Source organism: Eubalaena glacialis, chromosome 8 (genome assembly GCF_028564815.1).
Source record: "Eubalaena glacialis isolate mEubGla1 chromosome 8, mEubGla1.1.hap2.+ XY, whole genome shotgun sequence".
Lineage (NCBI taxonomy): Eukaryota > Metazoa > Chordata > Mammalia > Artiodactyla > Balaenidae > Eubalaena > Eubalaena glacialis.
The window spans coordinates 91,436,135-91,463,696 of NC_083723.1; positions in this window are offsets into that span (position 1 = coordinate 91,436,135).

The window sequence follows — 27,562 nt, forward strand, 5'->3', positions numbered from 1 at the left end:
CTTTTATAGCTGTTAGCAGTTGCCTTATGTATTGAGGTGCTCCTATGTTGGGTGCATATATATTTATAATTGTTATATCTTCTTCTTGGATTGATCCCCTGATCATTATGTAGTGTCCTTCCTTGTCTCTTGTAACATTCTTTATTTTAAAGTCTATTTTATGTGATATGATTATTTCTACTCCAGCTTTCTTTTGATTTCCATTTGCATGGAATATCTTTTTCCATCCCCTCACTTTCAGTCTGTATGTGTCCCTAGGTCTGAAGTGGGTCTCTTGTAGTCAGCATATATATGGGTCTTGTTGTTGTATCCATTCAGCAAGCCTGTGTCGTTTGGTTGGAGCATTTAATCCATTCACGTTTAAGGTAATTATCAATATGTATGTTCCTATGACCATTTCCTTAATTGTTTTGGGTATGTTTTTGTAGGTCCTTTTCTTCTCTTGTGTTTCCCACTTAGAGAAGTTCCTTTAGCATTTGTTGTAGAGCTTTGTTTGGTGGTGCTGAATTCTCTTAACTTTTGCTTGTCTGTAAAGTTTTTGATTTCTCCATCGAATCTGAATGAGATCCTTTCTGGGTAGAGTAATCTTGGTTGTAGGTTCTTCCCTTTCATCAGTTTAAGTATATCATGCCACTCCCTTCTGGCTTGTAGAGTTTCTGCTGAGAAATCAGCTGTTAACCATATGGGAGTTCCCTTGTATGTTATTTGTCATTTTTCCCTTGCTGCTTTCAATAATTTTTCTTTGTCTTTAATTTTTGCCAATTTGATCACTATGTGTCTCGGCGTGTTTCTCCTTGGGTTTATCCTGTATGAGACTCTCTGCATTTCCTGGACTTGGGTGGCTATTTCCTTTCCCATGCTAGGTAAGTTTTCGACTATAATCTCTTCAAATATTTTCTGTGGTCCTTTCTCTCTCTCTTCTCCTTCTGGGACTCCTATAATGTGAATGTTGTTGCGTTTAATATTGTCTTAGAGGTCTCTCAGACTGTCTTCATTTCTTTTCATTCTTTTTTCTTTATTCTGTTCCGCAGCACTGAATTCCACCATTCTGTCTTCCAGGTCATTTATCCATTCTTCTGCCTCAGTTATTCTGCTATTGATTCCTTCTAGTGTAGTTTTCATTTCAGTTATTGTATTGTTCATCTCTGTTTGTTTGTTCATTAATTCTTCTAGGTCTTTGTTAAACATTTCTTGCATCTTCTCGATCTTTGCCTCCATTCTTTTTCCGAGGTCCTGGATCATCTTCACTATAGTTATTCTGAATTCTTTTTCTGGAAGGTTGCCCATGTCCGCTTCATTTAGTTGTTTTTCAGGGGTTTCATCTTGTTCCTTCATCTGGTACATAGCCCTCTGCCTTTTCATCTTGTCTATCTTTCTGTGAATGTGGTTTTTGTTCCACAGGCTGCAGGATTGTAGTTCTTCTTGCTTCTGCTGTCTGCCCTCTGGTGGATGAGGCTATCAAAGAGGCTTGTGCAAGTTTCCTGATAGGAGGGACTGATGGTGGGTAGAGCTGACTGTTGCTCTGGTGGGCAAAACTCAGTAAAACTTTAATCCGCTTGACTGCTGATGGGTGGGGCTCGGTTCCCTCCTTTTTGGTTGTTTGGCCTGAGGCAACACAACCCTGGAGCCTACCTGGGGTCTTTGGTGGGGCTAATGGCAGACTCTGGGAGGGCTCACGCTTAGAACTTCTGCTGCCAGTGTCCTTGTCCCCACAGTGAGCCACAGCCACCCCCGCCTCTGCAGGAGACCCTCCAACACTAGCAGGCAGGTCTGGTTCAGTCTCCCCTGGGGTCACTGCTCCTTCCCCTGGGTCCCGATGCACACACTACTTTGTGTGTGCCCTCCAAGAGTGGAGTCTCTGTTTCCCTTAGTCCTGTCAAAGTCCTGAAGTCAAATCCCACTAGACTTCAAAGTCTGATTCTCTAGGGATTCCTCCTCCCATTGCTGGACCCCCAGGTTGGGAAGCCTGACGTGGGGCTCAGAACCTTCACTCCAGTGGGTGGACTTCTGTGCTATAAGTGTTCTCCAGTTTGTGAGTCACTCACTCAGCAGTTATGCGATTTGATTTTACTGTGATTGCGCCCCTCCTACCATCTCATTGTGGCTTCTCCTTCGTCTTTGGATGTGGGGTATCTTTTTTGGTGAGTTCCAGTGTCTTCCTGTCGATGATTGTCCAGCAGCTAGTTGTGATTCTGGTGTTCTCACAAGAGGGAGTGAGAACATGTCCTTCTACTCCGCCATCTTGGTTCAGGGCTACAGTGTTTTATTTTAGCTGTTTATATTTTACTGAAGAGATATAACACTGGCTTTTTCAGACTAGATGTCATTTTTAGAACGGACTTGTCTTTGTAATTTTACTACGTTTCCCCATAGGACTGTTTACATGGCTAGATATATTTTCCTGTGAGATTTTGCTGTTATTCTTTAGATTGGCTGCCTAGCCTGTCCGAAATTCAGGAGATAATTGAGATTTCCAATATTTTCCTCTGGATATAAGCCTTGATAAATGAGTATGGGGAGGACAGAAGGTACATGGCATTTTGAGGTGGCCTAATATACATATCTCTATGCATTTGTCTTAAAATCAAGCAATGTGTGTCATAAGCACTCTCACTCCATTCCTACTGTCTTAGGCCCAGGCGTGGGGTGAGGCTTAGAGAAGTCTATTGCATACATTTCTAATTCTTGTTTAAAAAAACAGAGATTTTTTACATTTTGGTGAAGCTCCACCCAAATAACTACATCAAAATATCCCTCTAAACCAAAACAACAATTGCAAATGGATTCTGCTCTAATGTTCTGCTTTTGAAACCACTTCAGTTGAGGGTTGGTATAGGGAGGATGGGAGGGAGGCTCAAGAGGGAGGGGATATGGGGATATATGTATGCATATGGCTGATTCACTTTGTTGTACAACAGAAACTAACACAATATTGTGAAGCAATTACACTCCAATAAAGATCTATTAAAAGAAAAAAGTGTGGAACACCCAGTTGTGGATACAGAACACAGTATACATGGTATCAACTTTGAAAATGGAAAGGCAAGGAGGGAGCTGTCCATAGATGAGAGGGGGAGGGGAAGGTGAGGGGCCAGTGAGGGTATGGGTGATAATATCCAAATTTTACAAACTCTGGAGTCTAGACATTGTGCTGAAAATGGATAGCAGTTTAGTAAATCATTTAAAATTACAAAGATAAGCAGTGGATGAATTAAAGATAGTTATCTAAATGTCAAAAAGAGGAGACAGGAGGAGGAGAAGTTGGGCAATGGTGTGAGCTGAATCCTTACCGATTGTGGCAGAAAGTCAACAGATACGTGTGGTCTAAAGTTGATAAATCAGGAAATAGCAGTATGGGCACATTCTTTAAAGATATGGAGGTAATCAGCAAGAGAACTCAAACCGGAAATGGTTTCAAGTGCTGGTCTCTGAGGAACAGGACTGGGAATCAGAAGGGGTTGGGTGATGTGACCACCTAGAGGGGTGGGATAGGGAGAGTGGGAGGGAGACGCAAGAGGGAGGAGATACGGGGATGTATGTATATGTATAGCTGATTCACTTTGTTACACAGCAGAAACTAACACACCATTGTAAAGCAATTATACTCCAATAAAGATGTTAAAAAAAAAAAGGGGGGGTTGGTTGAGAGAAGCTTCTTTTTCTTTTCTTTTCTTTTTTTAACATCTTTATTGGAGTATAATTGCTTTACAATGGTGTGTTAGTTTCTGCTTTATAACAAAGTGAATCAGTTATACATATACATGTGTTCCCATATCTCTTCCCTCTTGCATCTCCCTCCCTCCCACCCTCCCTATCCCACACCTCTAGGTGGTCACAAAGCACTGAGCTGATCTCCCTGTGCTATGCAACTGCTTCCCACTAGCTATCTATTTTACGTTTGGTAGTGTATATATGTCCATGCCACTCTCTCTCTTTGTCACATCTTACCCTTCCCCTTCCCCATATCCTCAAGTCCATTCTCTAGTAGGTCTGTGTCTTTATATCCGTCTTGCTACTAGGTTCTTCATGACCTTTTTTTCTTTTTTTCCCTTAGATTCCATATATATGTGTTACCATACTGTATTTGTTTTTCTCTTTCTGACTTACTTCACTCTGTATGACAGACTCTAACTCCATCCACCTCACTACAAATAACTCCATTTCGTTTCTTTTTATGGCTGAGTAATATTCCATTGTATATATGTGCCACATCTTCTTTATCCATTTATCTGATGATGGACATTTAGGTTGCTTCCATGTCCTGCCTATTGTAAATAGAGCTGCAATGAACATTTTGGTACATGACTCTTTTTGAATTATGGTTTTCTCAGGGTATATGCCCAGTAGTGGGATTGCTGGGTCGTATGGTAGTTCTATTTTTAGTTTTTTAAGGAACCTCCGTACTGTTCTCCATAGTGGCTGTATCAATTTACATTCCCACCAACAGTGCAAGAGGGTTCCCTTTTCTCCACACCCTCTCCAGCATTTATTGTTTCTAGATTTTTTGATGATGGCCATTCTGACTGGTGTGAGATGATATCTCATTGTAGTTTTGATTTGCATTTCTCTAATGATTAATGATGTTGAGCATTCTTTCATGTGTTTGTTGGCAATCTGTATATCTTCTTTGGAGAAATGTTTCTTTAGGTCTTCTGCCCATTTTTGGATTGGGTTGTTTGTTTTTTGGATATTGAGCTGCATGAGCTGCTTGTAAATCTTAGAGATTAATCCTTTGTCAGTTGCTTCATTTGCAAATATTTTCTCCCATTCTCAGGGTTGTCTTTTGGTCTTGTTTATGGTTTCCTTTGCTGTGCAAAAGCTTTTAAGTTTCATTAGGTCCCATGTGTTTATTTTTGTTTTTATTTCCATTTCTCTAGGAGCTGGGTCAGAAAGGATCTTGCTGTGATTTATGTCATAGAGTGTTCTGCCTATGTTTTCCTCTAAGAGTTTGATAGTGTCTGGCCTTACATTTAGGTCTTTAATCCATTTTGAGTTTATTTTTGTTTATGGTGTTAAGGAGTGTTCTAATTTCATACTTTTACATGTACCTGTCCAGTTTTCCCAGCACCACTTATTGAAGAGGCTGTTTTTTCTCCACTGTATATGCTTGCCTACTTTATCAAAGATAAGCTGACCATATGTGCGTGGGTTTATCTCTGGGCTTTCTATCCTGTTCCATTGATCTTTGTTTCTGTTTTTGTGCCAGTACCAAACTCTCTTGATTACTGTAGCTTTGTAGTATAGTCTGAAGTCAGGGAGCTTGATTCCTCCAGCTCCATTTTTCGTTCTCAAGATTGCTTTGGCTATTCGGGGTCTTTTATGTTTCCATACAAATTGTGAAATTTTTTGTTTTAGTTCTGTGAAAAATGCCAGTGGTAGTTTGATAGGGATTGCATTGAATCTGTAGATTGCTTTGGGTAGTAGAGTCATTTTCACAATGTTGATTCTTCCAATCCAAGAACATGGTATATGTCTCCATCTATTTGTATCATCTTTAATTTCTTTCATCAGTGTCTTATAATTTTCTGCATACAGGTCTTTTGTCTCCTTAGGTAGGTTTATTCCTAGATATTTTATTCTTTTTGTTGCAATGGTAAATGGGAGTGTTTTCTTAATTTCACTTTCAGATTTTTGATCATTAGTGTATAGGAATGCAAGAGATTTCTGTGCATTAATTTTGTATCCTGCTACTTTACCAAATTCATTGATTAGCTCTAGTAGTTTTCTGGTAGCATCTTTAGGATTCTCTATGTATAGTATCATGTCATCTGCAAACAGTGACAGCTTTACTTCTTCTTTTCTGATTTGGATTCCTTTTATTTCTTTATCTTCTCTGATTGCTGTGGCTAACACTTCCAAAACTATGTTGAATAATAGTGGTGAGAGTGGGCAACCTTGTCTTGTTCCTGATCTTAGTGGAAATGGTTTCAGTTTTTCACCATTGAGGACAATGTTGGCTGTGGGTTTGTCATATATGGCCTTTATTATGTTGAGGAAAGTTCTCTCTATGCCTACTTTCTGCAGGGCTTTTATCACAAATGGGTGTTGAATTTTGTCGAAAGCTTTCTCTGCATCTATTGAGATGATCATATGGTTTTTCTCCTTCAGTTTGTTAATATGGTGTATCACGTTGATTGATTTGCGTATATTGAAGAATACTTGCATTCCTGGGATAAACGCCACTTGATCATGGTGTATGATCCTTTTAATGTGCTGTTGGATTCTGTTTGCTAGTATTTTGTTGAGGATTTTTGCATCTATGTTCATCAGTGATATTGGCCTGTAGTTTTCTTTCTTTGTGACATCTTTGTCTGGTTTTGGTATCAGGGTGATGGTGGCCTCGTAGAATGAGTTGGGGAGTGTTCCTCCCTCTGCAATATTTTGGAAGAGTTTGAGAAGGATAGGTGTTAGCTTTTCTCTAAATGTTTGATAGAATTCGCCTGTGTAGCCATCTGGTTCTGGGTTTTTGTTTGTTGGAAGATTTTTAATCACAGTTTCAATTTCATTACTTGTGATTGGTCTGTTCATATTTTCTATTTCTTCCTGGTTCAGTCTCAGCACGTTGCCCATTTCTAAGAATCTGTCCATTTCTTCCAGGTTGTCCATTTTATTGGCATAGAGTTGCTTGTAGTAATCTCTCATGATCGTTTGTATTTCTGCAGTGTCAATTGTTACTTCTCCTTTTTCATTTTTAATTCTATTGATTTGAGTCTTCTCCCTTTTTTTCTTGATGAGTCTGGCTAATGGTTTATCAATTTTGTTTATCTTCTCAAAGAACCAGCTTTTAGTTTCATTGAGTTTTGCTATTGTTTCCTTCTTTTCTTTTTCATTTATTTCTGATCTGATCTTTATGATTTCTTTCCTTCTGCTAACTTTGGGGTTTTTTGTTCTTCTTTCTCTAATTGCTTTAGGTGCAAGGTTAGGTTGTTTATTCGAGATGTTTCCTGTTTCTTGATGTAGGCTTGTATTGCTATAAACTTCCCTCTTAGAACTGCTTTTGCTGCATCCCATAGGTTTTGGGTCGTCGTGTCTCCATTGTCATTTGTTTCTAGGTATTTTTTGATTTCCCCTTTGATTTCTTCAGTGATCACTTCGTTATTAAGTAGTGTATTGTGTAGCCTCCATGTGTTTGTATTTTTTACAGATCTTTTCCTGTAATTGATATCTAGTCTCATAGCGTTGTGGTTCGAAAAGATACTTGATACGATTTCACTTTTCTTAAATTTACCAAGGCTTGATTTGTGACCCAAGATATGATCTATCCTGGAGAATGTTCCATGAGCACTTGAGAAAAATGTGTATTCTGTTGTTTTTGGGTGGAATGTCCTATAAATATCAATTAAGTCCATCTTGTTTAATGTATCATTTAAAGCTTGTGTTTCCTTATTTATTTTCATTTTGGATGATCTGTCCATTGGTGAAAGTGGGGTGTTAAAGTCTCCTACTATGATTGTGTTACTGTCGATTTCCCCTTTTATGGCTGTTAGTATTTGTCTCATGTATTGAGGTGCTCCTGTTTTGGGTGCATAAATATTTACAATTGTTATACCTTCTTCTTGGATTGATCCCTTGATCATTATATAGTGTCCTTCTTTGTCTCTTGTAATAGTCTTTATTTTAAAGTCTATTTTGTCTGATATGAGAATTGCTACTCCAGCTTTCTTTTGATTTCCATTTGCATGGAATATCTTTTTCCATCCCCTCACTTTCAGTCTGTATGTGTCCCTAGGTCTGAAGTGGGTCTCTTGTAGACAGCATATATACGGGTCTTGTTTTTGTATCCATTCAGTCAGTCTGTGTCTTTTGGTGGGAGCATTTAATCCATTTACATTTAAGGTAATTATCGATATGTATGTTCCTATTCCCATTTTCTTAAATGTTTTGGGTTTGTTATTGCAGGTGTTTTCCTTCTCTTGTGTTTCTTGCCTAGAGAAGTTCCTTTAGCATTTGTTGGAAAGCTGGTTTTGTGGTGCTGAACTCTCTCAGCTTTTGCTTGTCTGTAAAGGTTTTAATTTCTCCATCAAATCTGAATGAGATCCTTGCTGGGTAGAGTAAACTTGGTTGTAGGTTTTTCTCCTTCATCACTTTAAGTATATCCTGCCACTCCCTTCTGGCTTGCAGAGTTTCTGCTGAAAGATCAGCTGTTAACCTTATGGGGATTCCCTTGTGTGTTATTTATTGTTTTTCCCTTGCTGCTTTTAATATGTTTTCTTTATATTTAATTTTTGATAGTTTGATTAATATGTGTCTTGGCGTGTTCCTCCTTGGATTTATCCTGTATGGGACTCTCTGTGCTTCCAGGACTTGATTAACTATTTCCTTTCCCATATTAGGGAAGTTTTCAACTATAATCTCTTCCAATATTTTCTCAGTCCCTTTCTTTTTCTCTTCTTCTTCTGGGACCCCTATAATTCGAATGTTGGTGCGTTTAATGTTGTCCCAGAGGTCTCTGAGACTGTCCTCAGTTCTTTTCATTCTTTTTTCTTTATTCTGCTCTGCAGTAGTTATTTCCACTCTTTTATCTTCCAGGTCACTTACCCGTTCTTCTGCCTCAGTTATTCTGCTATTGATCCCTTCTAGAGTATTTTTAATTTCATTTATTGTGTTTTTCATCATTGCTTGGTTCCTCTTTAGTTCTTCTACGTCCTTGTTAAATGTTTCTTGTGTTTTGTCTATTCTATTTCCAAGATTTTGGATCATCTTTACTATCATTATTCTGAATTCTTTTTCAGGTAGACTGCCTATTTCCTCTTCATTTGTTAGGTCTGGTGTGTTTTGACCCTGCTCCTTCATCTGCTGTGTGTTTTTCTGTCTTCTCATTTTGCTTATCTTACTGTGTTTGAAGTCTCCTTTTCACAGGCTGCAGGTTCGTAGTTCCTGTTGTTTTTGGTATCTGTCCCCAGTGGCTAAGGTTGGTTCAGTGGGTTGTGTAGGCTTCCTGGTGGAGGGGACTAGTGCCTGTGTTCTGGTGGATGAGGCTGGATCCTGTCTTTCTGGTGGGCACGTCCACGTCTGGTGGTGTGTTTTGGGGTGTCTTTGGCCTTATTATGATTTTAGGCAGCCTCGTTCCTGTCTTGCTAGTTGTTTGGCATAGGGTGTCCAGCACTGTAGCTTGCTGGTCATTGAGTGAAGCTGGGTGTTGGTGTTGAGATGGAGATCTCTGAGAGATTTTCGCCGTTTGGTATTATGTGGAGCTGGGAGGTCTCTTGTGGACCAGTGTCCTGAAGTTGGGTCTCCCACCTCAGAGGCACAGCCCTGATGCCTGGCTGGAGCACCAAGAGCCTTTCATGCACATGGCTCAGATTTAAAGGGATGAAAAATAGAAAGAAAGAGGATAAAATAAAATAAAATAAAATAAAGTAAGATAAAATAAAATAAAGCTATTATAATAAAAAATAAGAAAAAAATTATTGAGAAAAAATTTATTAAGAACAAAAAAATTTTTTTAATAAATTTTTTAATTTTTTAAAATCAAAAATAAGAAAAAAATTATTAAGAAAAAATTTATTAAGAAAAAAATTTTTTTAATTTTTTAAAATAAAAATAAAAAAATTATTAAGAAAAAATTTATTAAGAAAAAAAATTTTTTTTAAGTAAAAAAACAAAAACGGACGGACCGAACTCTAGGACAAATGGTGAAAGCAAAGCTATACAGACAAAATCTCACACAGAAGCATACACATATACACTCACAAAAAGAGGAAAAGGGGAAAAAATAGTATATCCTGCTGCCAAAGTCCACCTCCTGAATTTGGGATGATTCGTTGTCTATTCATGTATTCAACAGATGCAGGTACATCAAGTTGTTTGTGGAGCTTTAATCCGCTGCTTCTGAGGCTGCTGGGAGAAATTTCCCTTTCTCTTCTTTGTTCGCACAGCTCCCGGTTTCAGCTTTGGATTTGGATCTGCCTCTGCGTGTAGGTCACCTGAGGGCGTCTGTTCTTTGCTCAGACAGGACGGGGTTAAAGGAGCAGCTGCTTCGGGGGCTCTGGCTCACTCAGGCCGGGGGGAGGGAGGGGTACGGATGCGGGGCGAGCCTGCGGTGGCAGAAGCCAGCGTGACGTTGCAGCAGCCTGAGGCGCGCCGTGCGTTCTCCCGGGGAAGTTGTCCCTGGATCACGGGACCCTGGCAGTGGTGGGCTGCACTGGCTCCCGGGAGGGGCGGTGTGGAGAGTGACCTGTGCTCGCACACAGGCTTCTTGGTGGCGGCAGCAGCAGCCTTAGCGTCTCATGCCCGTCTCTGGGGTCCGCGCTGATAGCCGAGGCTCGCGCCCGTCTCTGGAGCTCGTTTAGGCGGCGCTCTGAATACCCTCTCCTCGCGCACCAGGAAACAAAGAGGCAAGAAAAAGTCTCTTGCCTCTTCGGCAGCTGCAGACTTTTTCCCGGACTCCCTCCCGGCTAGCTGTGGCGCACTAGCCCCCTTCAGGCTGTGTTCACGCCGCCAACCCCAGTCCTCTCCCTGCGATCCGACCGAAGCCCGAGCCTCAGCTCCCAGCCCCCGCCCGCCCCGGCGGGTGAGCAGACAAGCCTCTCAGGCTGGTGAGTGCTGCTCGGCGCCGAGCCTCTGTGCGGGAATCTCTCTGCTTTGCCCTCTGCACCCCTGTGGCTGCGCTCTCCTCCGTGGCTCCAAAGCTTCCCCCCCTTCGCCACCCGCAGTCTCCGCCCGCGAAGGGGCTTCCTAGTGTGTGGAAACCTTTCCTCCTTCACAGCTCCCTCCCACTGGTGCAGGTCCCGTCCCTATTCTTTTGTCTCTGTTATTTCTTTTTTCTTTTGCCCTACTCAGGTACGTGGGGGAGCTTCTTGCCTTTTGGGAGGTCTGACGTCTTCTGCCAGCGTTCAGTGGGTGTTCTGTAGGAGCAGTTCCACGTGTAGATGTATTTCTGATGTATCTGTGGGGAGGAAGGTGATCTCAGCGTCTTACTCTTCCGCCATCTTGCCCAGACCCCCCGCTTCTTTTTCATTAGAAGTTCTGGGCCTATTTACTTATTTATATCATGTATACACATTAATTTTTATTTTTAAATCAAGAAATATTTCAAAGATCTGAAATTTATTTCTAGAAGGGAGAAGGGCTAGAGTTGCCTGCAGCCTAAGCTTTCACTTGGGGGCTACGACGGAAACCTCTAGGTGCTGTTGTTGAAGCTGCATGAGTGTGACAGCCAATTAGGAAGTGGGGAAAGGCCTGACAGCCAGATTGTCATTTTACCATATAGAGAGATAAAAGAAGGGTGTGGGGTGGATGAGGCTTACCCTCAAGTCCACCCAGGACTGTCTGCACTCAGACTTGTTCCAGAGTGTTTTTATACCCGTCTCATCCAATTCCCTCAGGGCCCATTTGCTCTCCAAAGTTTTAGCTCTAATCAGCTAAAGTAGCTGGCTTGGATACGATAGCGGTGGCTAAATTCTTAATGGGAAAGAGCTAGCTCCTGAGGCCTCTCTCCCATCCCCACAAGGGAGTGTTTGACTAGTTGCATTTGAAACAGCTGTCCATACTTTGCTTCTTGAAACTCCGTCTTCCTGGTCCTCTGTGGCCACACAGTTACCTTCCTTTATGCCTCTGAGGCCTTTCCTCCTCAGACTCCTGTGCTGGTGGGTGCCTCAGGCCTTGGTCTGAGGCCATATTCTCTTTTAATCCATAGCCTGTCATTCATGCCTATAGCTTTAAACACTGGAACAAGGTGTCCAAACTTATATCTATGTCCAGGCTCTATATTTAATTGCCTACTTCATATCACCATTCAGCACCTCAAATTTAACTTATCTCCAACTGGACTCTTCATCTTTATCCTTAAACCTGCTCCTTTGAATGAGTAAACAAATGAATTGCGGCCTTCTGCAGACAGTGCTGTAATCCAAAGAACTGGATCTAATGGTGAAAGTTTTAAGGAAAATTCAGGCTGTTAGGTGATGTGGGGTAGTCTGTATCTTGGAAACAAAACTGTGATTTATTAAAAAATCTCTCTCTCTCTCTCTGCCTTATATTGTAGACTCACCAGAGAAAGATAATTCCTCTGTTGCCCATTTTCTACTTCCCCAAGAAGGAGAGATCCTGTGTGTGTGTCTTAGAAAGAGGAGACTTTGCAAAGGGTGGTGAAGCAAGAGAACCCACTCTGGGGACAAATCAAGACAGGCTTTTGTGTGCGTGGAGGTCAAGACCCTGGAGGTTGAAGAGTTGAAGTGGGCGGTAACATACCGTCCACCCGCCTTCCAGACAGAGAAGGGAAATGGAGGGGCTCTAGTTCTGCTGGAGGAAAACATCTGGGCCTGTGAGAGGACAATTGCCACCTTGTGAGGTTGCAAGGCCTTAGAAAGGTCCTGGAGACGGCTGACATGAAGTACTTGGCAATGTGGACTGTGGTGAAGGTTTTCTTGGCCAAGTTTGGGATGGTGGGAGTGGAGTTGCCATTGAAACCTGTTACCTTCCAGTGGCCGGGGGTGCTACCCACGTGGACTGAGAATCAGGTCTCCCCCCTCATTTTTCCAGATCTTGTGAGGCCTAGGATTCCTGTATGATCTGAAGAGAGGAGATGGTATGGTTCAGAATCCACAAATACCTAATTTCTTTTCAATCTTGTTGAGTGTGGAGGAGGGGTGCACTCGAAACAGATCTATTTGAAATATTGTTTTTGGAGGGTTGGGAGGCATTTTTTACATTTGTGGTGACATCAGATCACCCCAGATGACTGTCTTCTCTGTGTTTCCAGACTGACCCAGGCTATATATTTCCAGTCACTGAAAGAACCAAGGACTCAATCATACAGGATGCAAACTGGCCATGAAAAAAAACACTTAAAAAATGCTTTAGTGTCACTCTAAAAGAGAGTTTTAAATCATGTTCATTAAATGAATATATTATCTTCTAAATATTTGTCATTTAGCAAAGTTGTGGTTTCTGTCTGGGAAGCCAGCACGGTAAAAAAAAATTGTTCTTTTGTCCCCCCCCCTTTTTTTTCTCTGAAACTAGGAATATTTATTGTGAACACATTTGAGGCATTATCTATAATGTATTGAGGGTCTCTTCTGCCGAGGCACTGTGGCGTCTGAGAACCATAGTAAACGATGTGGGGTGGCGGGTAGGGAGACAGAGAGAGAAAGAGAAAGAGAAAAGGAAAAAGAAGGCGTGAAGATCCCTGCACTGAAATTACTGAACTAAAAGAACAGGAGATCTAGAGTGGATTTTTAACTCTGTTTACAAGAGACATTTCAAACACTCTGGAAGGGTTGTAATAATTCCCGTTTTGTGGCAACAAGGAATCTAGTGAAGCTAATTCTTGGTCTTATAGCTGCCAGGTCAGGATATTTTGCATGCTGGTACCTATGGTTGTTTCTGTATCTCAGCATCAACACAGGGGATGGCCTGCAGACTGAGACTGAGCCTATAGGCCAGGTCATTTGTGGGGGAAAAGTGTCAGATTCTGGACTGTATGAAAATAAGATCATATGCAAAATCCCTCTGTTAGTCAGACACTTGTTAGATTATATTACATCTATTTTTGGCCAAAGCACTTTAGGAAAATCGGGTAGAAACTGAAAAGAGACTAAGATCAAAAGATGTAAAGTATAGCAAGTCCTCATTAGCCATAGACCCAGGTCCTTATTTTTGTTCAAAATATACCAAGTAAAGGTATCTCATAGACTTTATGTTTCTCTTAAGATAAATTTTGGCAATATTGACTTAGCAATTAGGGTAAGTGCTGCTTGTGTCAGTTTGGCCCTTACTAAAGCCAATAAGAAAGATTTATGAAAAGTTTTAAAGAAAACCATCATACTTTTACATAATTAGTCTGCTTTTGCTTTAATATTTTAATATAATATTACAGATATGGTTGAAGCCCCCTTGTCACCCTCTGCAATTTTATGCTTTTTTTAATATTTCCCAAAGCTAACTCATTATCTTGTGTGTGTTTTTCTGCCTAAATTACTTTTAAGACATATACTATATTTGCATCCATAAATGTTACAGTTGTTTATGTTTGTAAAGTATAAATAAATGATACTGTAGTATAAATATCATATCCTACATATTATTTAACTCAATAACAGCCTTATGTTAGCAGCTTTATTGAGATATAATTCATATACCATACAGTTCACCCAATGGCAGTGTAGAATTTAATGGTTTCTAGTATATTCACAAATATACGGAACCATGGCCATGATTTTTAGAACATGAATATTTTCATCATCTAAAAAAAGAAAACCTGTGCCTACGAGCTATTGCCACCCTATCTCTCCTCTTCTGCTCTTCCCCCAGTCCTAAGCAACCACTAATATATTTTATGTCTCTTAGATTTCCCTATTATGGACATTTTACAGGAATAGAGTCATATAATATGTGGTCTTTTGTGACTGGTTTCTTTCACTTAGCATAATGTTTTCATGGTTCACCAGTATTGTAGCATGTATGAATACTTCGTTCCTTTTTATGGCCAAATAATATTAGATTGTATGGATATACCACATTTTGTTTATCCATTTGTCCCTGATGGACGTTTGAGTTGTTTCTACCTTTTGGTTATTATAAATAATGCTACTATAAATATTTATGAACAAGTTTTTGTGTGGACATATGTTTCATTTCTCTTGGGTATATACCTAAAAATGGAATTGCTGGTTCTTATGGTAACTTCACATTTAAACATTTTGAGGAACTGTCTGTGCCATTTTACATTCCCATTAGTAGTGTATGAGAGTTCTTATTTCTCCAAATCCTTGTTAACGCTTGTTATTATCTGACTTTTTTTGCTAGCCATTCTAGTGGATGCTCTTTATATATTCTGGATACAAGTTCCTTATCAAATATATGATGTGCAAATATTTTCTCCTATTCTATGAATTGTCTTTTCACTTTCTTTGTGGTATCCTTTGAAGCACACTTTTGATGAAGTTCAGTTTCTTTTTTCTTTTTTTTCTCATGCTTTTGGTGTCATATCTAAGAATCTTTTGCATAATTCAAGGTTATGAAGATTTACCTCTGTGTTTCCTTCTAAGAGTCTATGGTCTCACATTTATGTCTTTGATCCATTTTGAATTAATTTTCGTATTTTGTGTGAGGTAAGGGTCCAACTTCATTCTTGTGCATGTGGCTATCCAGTTTTCTCAGCACCATTTGTTGAAAACACCATTCTTTTCCTGTTGAATGATCTTGGCATCTTTGCCAAAAAATCAACTGGCCATAGAAATAGGGATTTATTTCTGGACTCTGAATTCTATTCCATTGACCCTTTTACCAGAAACACACTGTGTTGATTCCCATTGTTTTGTAGTAAGTTTTGAAGTCAGAAAGTGTGAGTGCTACTTTGTTCTTCGTTTTAATATTGTTTTGGCTGTTCTGGGTCCCTTGCAATTCCACGTGTGTTTAAGAATCAGCTTGTCAATTTCTACAAAGAAGTCAGCTGGAATTCTAATAAATATTAAATCTGTAGATCAATTTGGGAAATAGTGTCATCTTAACAATGTCAAGCCTTCCATTCTATGAATATGGGATGTTTTTCTGTTTATTTAGATCTTTTAAAATTTCTTTCAACAATGCATTATTGTTTTCAGATTATAAGTTTTGCACTTCTTTTGTTAAATTTATTCCTTAGTATTTTATTCTTTTTGATCCTTTTGTAGGTAGAGTTGTTTTGTTAATTTAATTTTTAGATTGTTCATTGCAAGTGCATATAAAAATAATTTTTGTATATTGATATTGTATCCTTCAATCTTGCTGAATTTGTTTTTTGTTCCTAATTGATTTTAGTGGATTCTTTAGGATTTTCTATACACAGGATTATGCCATTTTTGAGTAGAGATTGTTTTACTTCTTTATTTCCAATCTGGATGGCTTTATTTCATTTTCTTTCCTAATTTCCTGGTCTAGAACCTACAGTACAATGTTGAATAGAAGTGGCAAGAGTGGACAACCTTGTCTTATTCCTAAAGTATCAAGTTGATCATGATTAAGCATAATGTTAGCTGTGGGTTTTTCATACTCTTCATCAGGTTCATCGCTCTTCTATTCCTAGTTTGTTTAATGTTTTTATCATGAATATTGAATGTTTTTATCATGAATATTGAATGTTTTTATCATGAAGAGTAAATAGTATGCTTTTGAGTTTTATCCATATTGATGTATGTCACTCTGGTTCATTTATTTTATAGTTTCTAATATAAATATACCATAATTTATGCATAAGTTAAATTTTTTTCCTGCCTTCCTTCCTGTCCCGCCTCTTCTTCCCTCACCTTCTTTCCTTCTTCCTTCCATCCTCCCTTCCTTCCTCCCTTCCTTCCTTCCTCCTTTCCTATTACAAATTACACTGCAATGAAATGTTTGCACTTATCTTCTAGTCCATGTGGGCTATAGTATCTCTAGTGTATATTCTGAATAAAATTGTTGGATCCTAGGACACGTTCAAATTGTTCTAAAAGGTTGTGACAATTTATACTTCCACTTGGTTGTGAGAGTTCCTATTTCCATATCCTTTCCCAAATTTGTTACTGTCATGTTATTAAATTTTTGTTAACATGATGGGTATAAAATACATCTCATTTAAAATTTATATTTTTTATTTGTCTATTTGTTGATGTGGTTTAATCTGTGATTTTCCCATTCCCATTAATCTTTGCCTATTTTTCCACTGGGTTTCTTCTTGATTGGTAGGAGTATCCTTTATATAGCCTGGATACTAATTGTGGGAATAGGAACCTATTTTTCCCTAGATAAAATACCATTTATTGAATACTCCATTTCCCCCCCCCACCCCCGATTTGTAATTCTACCTCTGTCATTTATCAAGTTTTTGCCCATGTGTTGGCTTGTTTCTGGCCTTTCTATTGTTTTCTATGTGTCCTTTTTTTTTTTTTTTTTTACTGTATTTGTAATGGCTTTAATCTCTGGAGTGTGAGTAGGTATACGTGTGTGTGTGTGTGTGTGTGTAAGTAAAAATTTAGAAGAGGATGGGAGAATTTATATCTGGTAAGGCAAGTCTCCCACTTGTTATTTTCTAAAACTATTTTGGCTTTTCTTGATCCTTTATTTTTCTGAGCGAATATTAGGATGAGCTGATCAGGTTCTGTGAGAAGTCCTGTTGGATTTGCAATGATTGCACATACTTATTTGGAGAGAACTGACACTTTGTACATGTGTGGATTTTGTATCCAACCACCTTTCTAATGCTAATATTTTGTCTATAGAGTCTCTTGGATATCTGTGTGGGCAATCATATATTCTCTGAAAGAAGACAACTTCATCTCTCCACATCCTATTTTTAAACTTCATACAACATTTTTTAGTGTTCTTGAATCAATTATGACTTTCAGTATACCTTGAATAGTACAGGGAATAGTGGCGATTTTTCTGGTTTTTACTTCAGTGAGGGAATGTTGCCAAAGATGTATCCTTTGCTGTTGGTTTTTGATAGACTACTTAGAGTTAAAGTTGTTCCAGAGCAGTGATTCTTATCCTGGATGTACATTGGGCTGTCCTGGGGAGATTTATAAAAATACCGATGCCTGGTTCCAACCCTAAAAATTCTGGTCTAATTGGTCTGTGATGCAGCCTGGGCTTTGAGACTCTTAAAAACTCCCCTGATGCTTCTAATATGCAGCCACAATTGAGAACTACTGTTCTTGATTAATGCCTACATTTATTGGCCAGAAGTCTATTAGTGATGGGTGACAGAAGTACAAGTACAACTAGCTTAAGAAAAATAAAGAGGAGAAAGATTTATAAGTTTATAAGGTCATGGCAGTTGCAGAGTTAGGAATAATTGGATCCAGAGACTAAGGCTGTCTGGATCCTCTTTTTCTTCATCTCTTGTCTCTGCCCTCTCTGTGAGTGGCAATCATTCTCTACTACAGCAGTGGGCTATCTCCAAAGACTAGTGGAAAGCTCTGAACTCATCTTGTAATAGCTTCAGTGATGAGAGCATCTCTTACCTGATAGCTCCAGCAGGAGAAGTCCCCAAGAAAGGTTCTGATTGCTTGACTTGTGTGCCTATCCTCCTCTGAACCAATCAGTTTGGCCCAAATATGGGCAGGTGATTGGGGGAAAGGCTTGTTGGGCAAACTGAGAGAGTAATTTATCTAACATTTAGACTTTGGTTAACTTTAACCTTCTTGAGTATAGTCATAAACCTGACAGTAAGAACAAGTCTCTAAGAAGGGATGAAAATAATATTCACAAGAGAGATGTGAAGACATTCTTAAATATTGTGTTAAATTATGTTACTCATTTAATAAAATTGGTAATTTGGTTTTCCCTGGCAAGTTGCTTAGGTTTCAGAAAAAAGATATTAGGAGAAGGGAAGGATTACTGCTGAAGCTGATATATTGAAAAGTGATCATTGGTATCAAGGGAGGAGAGAGGTAAATCATCCTGTAAAAGCTCAGTAACCTGGCCTGTTTAGTTATGGGGTAAACAGTCCCTGAGGGAACCCCCAGCAAGAAATAGCTATAAAAAACAATTTTCAAAAGTTGGAGGGGAAAGTGCAGGAAGGGAAATAGGAAGGCTTTGGAATCAGACACTAGATATAAATTCTAACTAAAGATATGTTTGATTTTGAACAAGTTAATCTTTCTAAACCTCAGTGTCTCTATCTGTAGAATGGAGATGGTGCCTAGTGTATAGGATCATTGAGGAAGTTAAGTGTTATGCATTAGGCACATAGTAAGTGCACAATAAATGTTACCTGTCATCCTTTACATCTTTTACCATAATAAATAATGATCATAACAATGATCCTGAGTTTGCAAGCAAGATTATATTATGTCTAGTGTACTGTGTATTGGGAAGGTAGGGAAATTTTAGTGAGCTTGACAGAACGATGGCTAAAATTAAAGGTTTATTTCCTAAAGTAGTAAACTTTATCTAGAAAATTCACTCATACAAATAAGGCATTGCTCTACTAGTATAACATAGAGGAATTTGAGGGTGCCAACTTTATATTTCCAACAAAACTGTAATCTCTAACTTATTTGTTAATAGGTAGGTGGTTTTGTCAACCTTCCATGATTCCATGCTTTTTAAGAATTTTCCCACTGAACTGAAGCTTGCCGTGGGCCAGCTGCTGAACAGTGGGATAAACTCTTCTCTCTGCTTCAAGGAAGCCACGGGCCTTCTGGCTGACCTGAGATATGAGTGCAGAGGAGGATTTTCTGTCCTGGACCATTGCTGTCATGGAGGCTTCCAGGAAGCCCGCACCCCAGGGGCTGCTCTTGGATAATTGGGCCTGAGGTTCTAGAGAAGGCTCAAACCTTGTTCATTTCTAGACAAAACTTTGCTTGGGTTGATCTGATGAGGAAGGAACACCTGATCAGGCCTTTCTCTCTCAAATGCTCCCCTTTTTCTCCTGTGTCACTGTCTCCTCCTGGTTTCCCTGCAAGCTCTCTGGTCTTCCTTCCCACCACCCCTCTCCCTTTTCTACACGCTGTATGTTCCTCTTGGTTCTCTCATTCTCATTTACACTGATGGCATCAACTACCCATTATGTGTGGCCACTCACAAATCTATGTTTCTAGACCGCAACCCCTCTCCTGACTAGTTTTCACATATGCAACATATGTGTGTTTCCCAAGCACCTCTAACTCAGCATCTTTTTCATCTTTCCTTCCTCTCACCCAAACCTGTTTTTCCTTCTGTATTTCTAGCCCAGTGAAAGGCATGTCTATTTAAAAGTCATGTAATCCAGAAACCTGGAAGTCATCCCTATCTCTGTTTCTATGCAATATACCTAATAATACTAATAGCTGCTATTTCTGTTAGTCTTACTAAGCCAGAATTATTAATAATACAGAGCCACAATTCACTGGATCCAGAGTCCTGCTCTTAATCGCTCTGCTTTAACTACCAATCAGTTCTCAGGTCTTACTGACTCTACCTGGCTATTATATTTTAGACCTTTCTTCTTAATGAGTGACATATTTGACCTGTCCTTTCTATCCAACTCTTACTGCCTTAATCCAGTCCTCTAAATGGTCTCTCTACTCCATTTTGTCCTCTTTCAACCCTCTCCACACTGCAGCAAGATCTGAACCCCTTTCTGAGACTGACCACAAACCAAGTAAGCCTTTGGCTTATACCCCTCTGTGTTAGACTACTCCTTTATACACCCTCAAAGCAATGTCTCATGTAATACTTTACCCATCTTCTCTTTTCTTCTACAACCCCAGCGTGATAAACATTTTAATTCATTTTAAGCAACTGAAACATTAGCTAATCAGCTGTTCTTTCAGAGCTTAGTCTCACTGTATTTAGTATTCACAGAGGGTTCATTTCAGCTTTTCTCAGCACCTTGCTGAGTTCCTCCCAGCTACAGGTCTCATTGATGGAGATGAGTGCTGTTGGCAAGGGAATAGATGAAAAATCATCTCATAATCTCCATTGACACAGGGATTGAGATGCTACATTACCATGGGAAGGAGGACTCGGTGGAGAACCATGGGAAAGCTTCAGAAGAGCTGATGCTAAGCACAGATAGGCTGATTTCAAGTAGAGATGAATGCTACATACTAGAATCCTCCCCATGGAGCTATCGTCGTTAATTAAGAATATGTTCAGGGTCATAATATCCTCAGTAACCAGCGATAAACTACTGTATGGTGGTTGGAAAATTGAGGTAAAATTTCTTTTTTTAGAAAAAAATTAAGATGAACAAACAGAAAAGTTTGTCAGAATTTGTTAACTTGCTACAATGTGGAATGACTTTTAATGAGATATTAAAAACCCATTACATGTTACAAGTTATTTTCTAGAGGATTTATGGAATGCATAGGATTTTAGAAACCAATCTTTTTGAGTAAGTAATACACAGACATAGAATACAAAATTCAAAAAGTGAAAAAGGGTATACTATAAAAATTGTCTCCTCCCCAGAGGTAAACCTGTTAACAATTTCTTGTGTTTACAGATATAGTCTGTCATAGGATGAATTTTGAGTTAAAGCTTTTATCAAAATAAGCCTCTCCATTTCCCCAATACCTAATGTGTTGCCTGTTTTTTAGTAGGCATTCTATAAATACTGATTAAAGGAATCTAATTCTGAGGGATGTTTTAGCCAATTTTATGAAAGTTTTTCTCTTTTTTTGGCTGCAGTGAGCGACTTATGGGATCTTAGTTCCCTGATCAGGGTTTGAACCCAGGCCTGTATCAGTGAAAGCATCCGAGTTCTAACCACTGGACCACCAGGGAATTCCCAAGTATTTTTTTCCAAGTTAAAATTCCCCTTTTGTCATCACATAAAAACAAAAACTACACAAAAATAAGCAATGATATAACAGTGAAAAAGACGTGTACATAGTCTGAATTGCTTTATTACAAACCAAAGGCTAACATCATATTCAACAATGAAAGTATGGGAAAAGAACCTAAAGAAGGGTGGATATCTGTATATGTATAACTGATTCACTTTGCTGTACACTGGAAACTAACAACATTGTAAATCAATTATACTCCAATAAAATTTTAAAAAACAAAGAAAAAGCAATGAAAAGTTGGAGGTTTCCTGCTAATATCAGCAACAAGACAAGGGCGCCCACTCTCCCCACTCTAATTCAACATATCACTGGAATTCCTAGCCAGAGAAATTAGGTAAGAAAAAGTAATAAATTCATCCAAATTAGAAAGAAAAAAGTAAAATTATCTCTGCTTGCAGATGATATAATCTTATACATAGAAAATCCTAAAGACTCTATCAAAAATAACCTGTTAGAACTAATAAATGAATTCAGTAAAGTTGCAGGATACAAAATCAACAAACAAAAATCAGCTGTGTTTCTATACACAAACAATGGACTATCAGAAAAGGAAATTTTTAAAAATCCCATTTACAATAACATCAAAGATAATAAAATACTTAGGAATAAATTTAACCAAGGAGGTAAAAGATCTGTACACTGAAAATTACAAGACATTGATTAAAGAAATTGAAGAAGACACAAATAAGTGGGAAGATAATCTGTGTTCACAGATTGGAAGAATTAATATTGTTAAAATGTTGTACTACCCAAAGCCATCTTTAGATTTGGTGCAATCCCTATAAAAATTCCACTGGCATTTTTCACAGAAATAAAAAAAAGAAAACCTAAAATTTTTTTGGAACTACAAAAGACCCCAAATAACCAAAGCTATCCTGAGAAAGAACAAAGCTGGATGTATCACTATTCCTGATTTCAAACTTTATTACAAAGCTATGCTAATCAAAACTGTATGGTATTGGCATAAAAACAGACACATAGATCAATGGAACAGAACCAAGAGCTCAGAAATAAACTCCCACATATGTGGTCAACTAATATTTAACAAGGGAGCCAAGAATACCCAGTGGAGAAAGGAGTCTCTTTAATAGGTGGTGTTGGGAAAACTGGATATTCACATGCAAAATAATGAAACTACACCACTCACAAAAATGAACTCAAAATGGATTGAAGATCTAAATTTAAGCCCCAGAACTGTAAAACTACTGCAAAAAAAACATAGGGAAAATTCCCCCTCACATTGATCTTAGCAATGATTTTTTGGATGCGACACCAAAGCACAAGCAGCAAAAGCAAAAACAAACAAGTGGAACTACAAATTATAAAGCTTCTGTACAGCAAAAGAATCAATCAACAAAATGAAAAGGCAACCTGTGGAGTGGGGGAAAATATTTACAAACCATCTATCTGATAAGGAGTTAATATCCAAAATATATAAAGAACTCATCAATAGCAAAAAAAAAATCCAGTTAAAAATGGGCAGAGTAACTGAATAGACATTTTTCCAAAGAAGATGTACAAATGGTCAAACAATACACAAAAAGATGTTCAACATCACTAATTATCAGGGAAATGCAAGTCAAAACCACAATGAAATATTACCTCACACCTGTTAGAATGGCTATCATGAAAAGACAAGAGATAACAAGTGTTGGTGAGGATGTGGAAGAAAGGGAACCCTTGTACACTGTTGGTGGGAATGTAAATTGGTGCAGCCACTATGGAAAACAATATGGAGGTTCCTCAAAAAATTAAAAATAGAACTACCATATGATCCATCAATCCCACTTCTGGGTATATATTCGAAGGAAATGAAACTGCTATCTTGAATAGATATCTCTACTCCCGTGTTTATTACAGCATTGTTTACAACATTCAAGACATGAAAACAACCAAAGCATCTAATGATGAATGAATGGATAAAGAAAATGCAGTACACACACACACACACTATAGAATAATATTCAGCCCCTCGAAAGAAGGAAACCCTCCTTTTTTGTGACGACATGGATGGATCTTGAGGGCATTGTACTGAGTGAAATAAGTCAGACAGAGAAAGACAAATACTATATGATATCACTTATATGTGGTATCTAAAAAAGCCAAACTCATAAAAATAGAAAGTAGAATGGTCATTGCCAGGGGTTGGGTTTGGATGAGTGGGAGAAAGGGAACGTTGGTCAAACGGTACAAATTTCCAGCTGTAGAATGTAAATTTTGGGGATCTAATGTATAGCATGGTGACTATAATTAACAATACTGTGTTACATACTTGAAAGTTGTTAAGACAGTTGATCTTAAATGTTATCACCACACACACACACACACACACACACACACACACAGGTTATGTGAGGTGACAGGTGTGTTAATTAACATTATTGTGGGAATCATCTAACAATATGTACTTGTATCCAGTCATCACATTGTAAACCATAAATTTACATGTATGTGTCAATAATATCTCAGTAAAGGTGGAAACGAATACCTTTCAGATGAGTCAAAGATTTTAATGTAAAAATAAAACTATCAAAGTTATAGAAGAAAACATGAGAGGGAACTTCCTGGGGGATAAGGAGTCAAGGAGGCTTTTTTCACTGTAGACTCTTGTACTTTATGAATGTTGTACTATGAACATGTATTACCTAGTCAAATATTTTCTTTTTTTTCTTTTAGTTATTTCTGAGATATTTTCTAATAAAATGAAATAGTTAATAAGGATATTGTCTTTGCCCGAACAGTCAAGTCTAATTTCTACTTCAAAAGCTGAGTGCTAACTCATTTCTTTCCAGCTTCATTTCTGCTGTAACAGCGCAAACTTGAAGGCAGTGAATACAAGACTTTTTTTGTTCTTGCTGCTGCTCTCTGAATGGGGAGGTGGGGGAGGGGAATTACAGTAGGGCAAGAGGAAATACTGGAAGTGAGAAATAAAACACATTGCATAATATTTCAAGATACTTACCTAGACTGCCCCTCTCTCCTCACTACCTTACCTCCCCGAGGATATTTCTATGTTTTATTATCTAGTGTTTCAAGAGGATGACTGCATTATTTGGGCTTCCTGATCAGTGAGTCTGTTCTGATCTGTGTAATTCACAAATATAAGAAACTTGGTAGAAATTGTTCTCTGTGTTTATATTGTTCTTCCCATTTCAGATCGTAGCTGACTAAAACTAAGACGTTATCTTAGTGCAAGCACATGAATAGATAATATTCAACAGTTTGAACCCTGAAAAAGTTGATAGAACTTAGAGCAGAAAGGATCTCTAATTTTTGCTCTAGATTTATTAATGATTACTTAAAAACTTTCAGGAATTTGCTTTTAGTAATAATGGAGACATGAAGTGGTCCCATAAATTCTGAGCAGATAATTATAAAATCTTGTTAAATAGTTTAAAAATTAAAGATTAGGGAAATTATCCAAAGCAGATGAAAGTCAGAGGAGTGTTTAAAGGGGTAAGAAGTGTGAGTTTGTCTAAAACCCAGAATAGCAACTGAGGAAAACTACAAAACACCGTTAAGAGAGATTTTATAAAATTTAATTATTTATTTATTTATTTATTTATTTCTGAAGTATAGCTGATTTACAGTGCTGTGCCAATCTCTGCTGTACAGCAAAGAGACTCAGTTATAGACACGTTCATTCTTTTTTGTATTCTTTTCCATTATGGTTTATCACAGGATATTGAATACAGTTCCCTGTGCTATACATTAGGACCTTGTTTATCCATTCTAAATGTAATAGTTTGCATCTACCAACCCCAAACTCCCAGTCCATCCCTTTCCGTCTCCACCTCCCGCTTGACAACCACAAGTCTGTTCTCTATGTCTTTTGAGTCTGTTTCTGTTTTGTAGATAGGTTCATTTGTGCCATAGTTTAGATTCCACATATAAGAGATATCATATGGTATTTTTAAAATTTATTTATTTATTTTTGGCTGAGTTGGGTCTTCGTTGCTGTGCGTGGGCTTTCTCTACTTGTGGTGAGTGGGGGTTACTCTTTGTTGCGGTGCGTGAGCTTCTCATTGCAGTGGCTTCTCTTGTTGCGGAGCATGGGCTCTAGACACACGGGCTTCAGTAGTTGTGGCTCGGGGGCTGTAGAGCGCAGGCTCAGTACAGTAGTTGTGGCGCATGGGCTTAGTTGCTCTGAAGCATGTGGGATCTTCCCAGACCAGGGCTTGAACCTGTGTCCCCTGAATTGGCAGGTGGATTCCCAACCACTGTGCCACCAGGGAAGCCCTATCATATGGTATTTGTCTTTCTCTTTCTGACTTCACTTAGTATGATAATCTCTAGTTGCATCCATGTTGCTGCAAATGGCATTATTTCATTCTTCTTCATGGCTGAGTAGTATTCCATTGTATATATATACCACATCTTCTTTATTCATCTGTCAGTGGACATTTAGGTTGTTTCCATGTCTTGGTTATTGTGAATAGTGCTGCTATGAACATAGGGGTACATGTATCTTTTTGAGTTATAGTTGTGTCTGGATATATGCCCAGGAGTGGGATTGCTGGATCATATGGCAACTCTATTTTTAGTTTTTTGAGGAACCTCCATACTATTTTCCATAGTGGCTGCACCAACTTACATTCCCACCAACAGTGTTGGAGGTTTCCCTTTTCTATAAAATTTAAATAAATGGAAAGAAAGGCCATGTTCATGGATTGGAAGATGTAGCATAATTAAGATGTTAATTATTCTAAAACTGACTTATAGATTTAATAAAACCCCAACCAAATATCTCAGTAGGCATTGAAAAATATAAATAGACAACTGATTCTAAAATTTATATGAAAGTATAAACTACCTAGAATAACCAAACAATTTTGAGTGAGCAAAATTGGATAGCTTTTGAGTGAGAAAAAAGAACAGAGTTGGAGAACTCATTCTACCTGATTTCAAGATTAACTATAAAAGTTACTGTAATCAAGATAGTCTAATTAGTGTAGGGTTAGACATATAAATCAGAGTCCAGAAATAGACGTATACATACATTCAAGTGATTTTTGACAAATGTGCTAATGTAATTCAATAATGGAAAGAAAAGATGTTTTTTCAACAAGTGCTAAAGCTATTGAATATCCATATGTGAAAATAGTACAGTTCACCCTAACCTCAAACCATATAAAATTTTCGACGCAGGTTAAATGATAGTCCTAAAGGTAAGAGCTAAAACTATAAACTTCTAAAAGAAAACATAGAAGGAAATATTTATGACCGTTTATTAGTCAAAGCCTTCTAAGGCAGAACACAAAAAGCATGAAGAAAAAAATTGATAAGTTGAAATCCATTACATTTAAAAATACATGTATTTGTCGAGTCATCTATTTTCTCTCAGCTCCAAACCCACTCTTCTAGTCCAGGCTTTGTAATAATGGAGCTGCAACTGGTAAACATTTCCTTGCCAGTTAGTGTGATGCTAGGCTCAGTAGAGGGCACTGGAGTAACATTGTAAGATGATAGCAACAAGAACATTTTGGGGTGATGGAAATGCTCTGCACTAATATGGTAGTCCCACATCACATGTAGCTGCTTAAATTAAGATTTAAATGAATTAAAATTAAAGTTAATAATTCAGTTCCTCAGTCCCCAAACCACATTTCAAGTGCCCAATAGCCAATGTGGTCAATGGCTACAATATTGGGCAGTTACAGAACATTTTCACCAGCACCAAAAATTCTATTGGATAGCGCTGCTCTATATCTTCATTGTGTTGAATGGTACACTGCTGTATATATTTATCAAAACTCATCAAATCGTACACTCAGAATGAATGAGTTTTGTTGTATATAAGTTACACTTCAATAAAAATTACTCTTTGATTGAAAAGGTGTTAATGGGCTAATCTAGGGTTTTAGTCATTTTTATCACTGAAATTGCGCCATTAAATAAAAGTCTTGCAAAGCTTAATGTTGCCTCCCACCTTTTTGTTTGTTTGTTTTTTGAGCCAGGGTCAAGCAGTGCTGCAGTGCTTTACAGTCTTGTGTTAACATTTATTCTGAATTTCCATTTTTACACCAGATTTTCAATTCTTATCTTGCTTTAGAAAATTAAAAACATATCCTTTGGAGATTTAAACAATTTTGTAATCATTTTTCAATGCTATTCATAAAGTTTAATATCCTAAGAGAACTGCCAACAATTTAAATGTTTTTCTAAGATGGTTTAAGCAGTTATTTAAAAATTATTTGGTGCATGAAATAAAATATTCCTCTCTAGTTCAACTCCCAGATGCTAGATGATTGCCTTTCCCAGAAAAATGAATAGCTTTTGAGTGAGAAAAAACGTGGAGATGATTCCATGGAGAGGCAGAAGCCGTG